At 40.3% G+C, this 6,350-nt stretch overlaps 1 long non-coding RNA gene across 1 annotated transcript; it reads left to right on the forward strand.

Moving 5' to 3' along the window:
- The first annotated feature begins 764 nt into the window (after positions 1-764).
- On the forward strand, positions 765-3,375 carry LOC128410814 (uncharacterized). The gene is made up of 3 exons (XR_008329610.1): positions 765-1,012; positions 1,438-1,529; positions 3,184-3,375. It is a non-coding gene; the product is annotated as an uncharacterized LOC128410814 (long non-coding RNA).
- The last annotated feature ends 2,975 nt before the right edge of the window (positions 3,376-6,350 follow it).

Below are 6,350 nucleotides of genomic sequence, written 5' to 3' on the forward strand. Positions count from 1 at the left end.
CCTTTGAATTGGGTTGTGACTGCACGCTAGAACTTTAAATGGTAACATTTCTTTGCAATATCGTATGCATTTCTAATCAAAAGTGAAAGGTTGCATTTCAGCAGGCTGGAGACCTCTTGTTACAACTCAGTGTGTTTTACAAGCTGGGCCTATGCAGTCAGAAGTCAGTGGGTTGTAATAAATTGGGTATTATACAGATTCAGTCATTCTGACTCAAGGAATGAGTTGAGTAGCTCGGCAGCTGTATCTTTTTTAGATATAATTTTTATTAAATTTCATTATATTTTAGAAAATTCACTTAAACAACCTTCAAATATCAAAGACCTCTTCTCTTTCCATGGTTCATTTTGCACAACATAAATCCCTGCATATTTTATATAAACTAAACCATTCAGTATTATTCCATTTACTGTTACATCCATCAAAACTTATTTACACTGTTGAATTTATCTTAATGCTACCCACGTTTTCAAATATACACAATTTTCCTCCATGTATTCAATAAACATTTTCCAATCTTCTTTAAATGTATGTTCTTCTTGTTCTCTTATTCTATAAATTAGACCTGCAAGCTGTGCTTATTCCATCAGTTTATGTTGCCATTTTTCTTTAGTTTTCCATTTTTGGTCTTACAAAACATGAGCTGCAGTTGTGGCATACATAAATAACCTTTTTTGACACCTGGGCGCTTGGCAGCTGTATCCAGTCCTATTTAGGATCCACTCTGCTCACCCCAAAAAGGGGGAGGGGCTAGAAAAGGTGCCCCAAACATAATCTGCCAAAGAAGTGCATATGCACAACATTTACCCTTTTACGTTTTTACAGCTGCCTGCATTTTTGGACTCTACTTGAGGATATGTCTATGAACTCTTATTGGGATTGTGGCTATGGGGACTGTCGTGAATGATCTACTCCTGCACTTCAAAATTTAAAACTACATTGCTGATTGCAGCACCCTATCCTACAGCATCTTGGACTAACTGGGTTAGATTCATCAGCATCAGCAGCTTTGGTATAAAGCTCCTTTTAAAGTACCAAGAAATTGCATTGGATGATTTGAATCTGTTTGGTGTTGCATGGGCAGATGTTCTGGGCACTGCAATTGGTGAGGTTGAGAGCAATATGTGCCTGAAGGTATATATTCATTCAGAAAAGTGGCCCTTGCTTCCTGGAGGCATGGACTATGGCATCAAAGGTAGGATCACAGAGAGCGAGAGACAGGTTTCAGACTAAGAAGCCCTGTATCATGCTAGTGGTGAATTAGCAAATATAAATCAGAGATTAATATTGAAAGCTCTTTTACATAGCCCAGGAGACAGTTTGTCAGAAAACTTCTACCACAAGGTTGTGGATGACAAGGCTTATACATATATAAAAAGATGCAAGTGACAGTCTTTGAATTTTTTTGCGCTTTTAACTTTTTTTATTCATCAACAGCACAACAATACAGCTTCATCTAAATTCAAACACAGAGACAAAGAAAACAAAAGCAAACTGAAAACTCAAGAGAATAAGAATGCACAACTCAGGTGAGGTTGTAGCCTATTGCAACTTAAAAACTATTGCAGATGTATTGTGGAAAAAGTGCTTTGGACTGTAAAAAATTTGCATAGGAAGGCACTGTTTGCTACAGATAGTAGCTGGAATTGTAATGCCTCATTGTGGCTTATGATGTGGGCGTGTCTAGTCGTAAGTCATTTTTGGTATGATGTTTCCGGCATCAATTATGTATTGTCAAAATCCTTGATATTGGCAAATGTTCATGCATTTATCAATTGCATTCATTCATGTAGTATGGGGATTAATGCTAGGATAACAAAGGTGGATTTTGTGAGCCCTTATGGCTACTAAGAGACTGAAAGGATACATACCCATTGTCTGTTACGCAATGGTCTGAGGACATCACTTCCCTGCCACATTTGAACGTACAGTGGTGCCTCGGGTTACAGACGCTTCAGGTTACAGACTCTGCTAACCCAGAATAGTACCTCAGGTTAAGTACTTTGCTTCAGGATGAGAACAGAAATCGTGCGGCGGCAGAAGCAGGAGGCCCCATTAGCTAAAGTGGTACCTCAGGTTAAGAACAGTTTCAGGTTAAAAACAGACCTCTGGAACGAATTAAGTTCTTAACCAGAGGTACCACTGTATTTTGTATAGTCACCAAGAACACAAGACTAAGCCAACACAAAGAGGTACTGAAAAAACTGTTTTAAAGCAGCCAAAAATGGCAGTCCAAGGTTTATGCGTACATCTCACTGTAACATCAACTGAATAAAATCTGTAGATGGAGTTGTCCGTGAGTGGAGAAAGTCCATTGGAATAAGATAGAGTTTGCTATAACTATTCCCATGGGGTATTGTTTCCTGGGCTAAGTCAACATGAAATGATCAAATGGAGACTTAATAAAATATTGTGCTCATACTTCTACATAGTTCAATATCAAACTTATTTCTATCCAGGAAGTCACACACTGTATCACTATCAAGGCAATGATATGCAGGTGGCTCTTTTATAGAACAGAACACAGCACATGCTCAAATGTCTTTCTCTGGACTCTTGACATCCCTGGTGTGAAAGATAAATGCAGTCTCCATGAGACAATAAAAATTGCTTTTCTGAAATGCATTTACTTCTAGCTTGGAACTCAAAAGGCCTGGACCTTTGAGGCTTGAATTCAAATCCCAGTTCGGACCAGAGGACGAGATGCTCTAAAAGTGGTTTACTCCCTCACCCCTCTTAATAGTCCCCCCCAAAAAAGTTTGCATTACAATAAGAATGATGAAAAAAGGCTTGCAGAAATCTAACCAATGCTTTCCTTTGTGCATCACCTGCACACTTCAACAGACAGGGTGAGAGATGTCTTCATTTCTTCGGTGCATTATTGAGTGGAAACAACTCCTGCAGAAAACACCCTGCAGAAAAGGTGAATTCTCTTCTATGTCAGGGATAGCCAATGTAGTACCACCCTCCAGATGTTGCTGGACTCCCAACTCCATCAGCCTTTGTCAGCATGGCCAGTCATCAGGGTTCATGGATGGTGTAGTTCAGCAACATCTGGAGGGCACCATGTTGGCTACCTCTGTTCTAGCTACTGAAAGAATGCTGTCTACATTTATTTGTGCCAATGCACTTTGCCTATTCCTTGTATACAATGTCTTTCTCTACATAACTTATTTCTCCAAGCATCTCAGAGAACGAAGGAAACCGCCAGCTCTGGAGCCCAGTAGGAGGAAGGCGTCTCCCAGGATGTCCCTGTTGGTCCAGCTGGGGGCGTTGACTACAATTACAAAAGCCAGGAACCAGATGCCTCACCAGAGGTGTTCATGGTTTCCATGCTGCAGATTTTCAAACAGGTTCTAAAAGCCCATTTTCTACCTAGTGACTAGTGGGGTGCCACAGGGTTCTGTCTTGGGCCCGGTCTTATTCAACATCTTTATCAACGACTTGGATGATGGACTCAAGGGCATCCTGATCAAATTTGCAGATGACACCAAACTGGGAGGGGTGGCTAACACCCCAGAGGACAGGATCACACTTCAAAACGACCTTGACAGATTGGAGAACTGGGCCAAAACAAACAAGATGAATTTTAACAGGGAAAAATGTAAAGTATTGCACTTGGGCAAAAAAAATGAGAGGCACAAATACAAGATGGGAGACACCTGGCTTGAGAGCAGTACATGTGAAAAGGATCTAGGAGTCTTGGTTGACCACAAACTTGACATGAGCCAACAGTGTGACGCGGCAGCTAAAAAAGCCAATGCAATTCTGGGCTGCATCAATAGGAGTATAGCATCTAGATCAAGGGAAGTAATAGTGCCACTGTATTCGGCTCTGGTCAGACCTCACCTGGAGTACTGTGTCCAGTTCTGGGCGCCACAGTTCAAGAAGGACACTGACAAACTGGAACGTGTCCAGAGGAGGGCAACCAAAATGGTCAAAGGCCTGGAAACGATGCCTTATGAGGAACGGCTAAGGGAGCTGGGCATGTTTAGCCTGGAGAAAAGGAGGTTAAGGGGTGATATGATAGCCATGTTCAAATATATAAAAGGATGTCACATAGAGGAGGGAGAAAGGTTGTTTTCTGCTGCTCCAGAGAAGCGGTCACGGAGCAATGGATCCAAACTGCAGGAAAGAAGATTCCACCTAAACATTAGGAAGAACTTCCTGACAGTAAGAGCTGTTCGACAGTGGAATTTGCTGCCAAGGAGTGTGGTGGAGTCTCCTTCTTTGGAGGTCTTTAAGCAGAGGCTTGACAACCATATGTCAGGAGTGCTCTGATGGTGTTTCCTGCTTGGCAGGGGGTTGGACTCGATGGCCCTTGTGGTCTCTTCCAACTCTATGATTCTATGATTCTATGATTCTACCTTGTTTTTCATAAAGGCTTTTTCTACAAAGCTCGGTAACTCTGCTTGGTTATTTTATTAGTCTACGTCACTGATTTAATTAGCCATTTCAATAATGATTAATGCTACAAACTTTGTTAACTTTGAGTGTTTTGAATCATTGCACTGTATTGTGCTTTTATGATACTGTGAGTAGCTTTAAGTGGGCTATGCCCCAAGAGATGGCATGTAAGTACTTTTTATAAATAAATACATAAAATCTTATTCATCTCTTGTGATTTTTTTTAACCTGTGTAGCTACAATATCAGGAATGAAGCATGTTATGCACATAAGATAATTAAAGTTAACAGCCCCCATCATGAGATACTTCATTTAACATTCACCGTAATTACGCTAGTCATAAAAAATGTCATTAGGCATTAATGCGGATGTCATCCGCCCTTCCACAGGAACCCCACCATAGTTCAGTAATAATTAATGCTCCATTAACACCTTAAATGTTTCATTATTTATTCATTTAACATTAACATTAATGAGGCTGTGTTAAGCAAACATGTTCCAGCAATTATCATGCACAACATCCTGCTTGAGGACTGGCTGAACAGGAAAAAGGAAATGATGTAAACCGGTGGTTCCCAACTGGTGCTTTAAGCCTCACCAGGAAGTTGCTGTAGGTGAACGCCTCACAAGTGCACAATAAAATGGGGAAAGTCCTGTGGCATATTTAAAGCTGGCTGATTTGTGTGTCGAAACAAAATTTAAAAATTCCTTCCAGTAGCACCTTAGAGACCAACTAGGTTTGTTGCCGGTATGAACTTTCGTGTGCATGCACACTTCTTCACATACGGCGGACCAGCACGGCTACCTACCTGTAACTGATTTGTGTGTGTTTTTCTTCTTATTTTTATTTTTCAACACAAGAGCACAGAAAATCACCAGAGAGATGCTTCCACAATAATTTCAAGTACAATTCTACATAGGTATACAGGCTGATTTGCATGGTTGGACACATATCAGATGCACCTAAAACGATGACTGCCTGTATTTATTTAATTAATATATAATTTAGGAGGAGCATATTTCTTTTTTTAGGTACAGGTAAGGAGTGAAGGGCAATAGATTGATAGAGTAGGGATCAGCAGGAATGGAAGCATCTGTAAATTTCATTTCTCTGCGTTTCTCATTTTTCTAATCTGAAATTCATTCTCCTAATTTCTGCAGCAATGTGTACAGTAATTTTAAAAAAAATCCTCATAGAAATTCTTCAGCATTTTAGTATGTATTTCCTTAATAAATACGTTTTGTAAGTGGTTTTGACTAATCTACACATTTTCTCCTAATAAAATGAATTCTTGTATGTATGTTTTCATTAATACATTCATTTTCATGCAAATTTCCCCTTAATGTTTTAAGGAAAACTGCATCACAAAATGCAATGGCTCCCTGTTTGTGGAAAGCACTCCTCAGGGAGGTTCACCTGGCACCTTCATTGAGGTGCTGGATGTTTATCTGTCATGGATGCTATAGCTGATATTCCTGCATTGCAAGGGTTGGACTAGATGACCCTTGGGGTCCCTTCCAACTCTACAATTTTATGATTCTATGGCAGAGTGAATTCTAGTATCTGCTGCCTGAGCCAGCTTCCTTACTTTGAGTAACAGTGGCATCCATGCTGACAGTCACACATAGCTCTGTAGAAAAGATTTTAGAATGTTATTTCAGACTCTGCTGCCAACACACCCTCTTTTCAAATATTTGGTTACTATCGCCCTAAAATGCAAGCCTGTAGAATCAGACCGTGTTGATCTTGCTGATGCAAAGCAAACATGTTTCACAGCTCCACATCTAAAAGCATTTGTGTAATTAGAATCTCTTGTCTGAGCTGACACAATCAGCCATTTCAAGATTTCAATCACCCTGAGGCTTGGAGCCAGGATGAAGCTGCATGACCAAATGAACCCCACTTCTGTATGACCCTCGCCTACGCAAAGGGAGAAACTGAA

This window comes from Podarcis raffonei, chromosome 3 (assembly GCF_027172205.1).
Source record: "Podarcis raffonei isolate rPodRaf1 chromosome 3, rPodRaf1.pri, whole genome shotgun sequence".
Classification (NCBI taxonomy): Eukaryota; Metazoa; Chordata; class Lepidosauria; order Squamata; family Lacertidae; genus Podarcis; species Podarcis raffonei.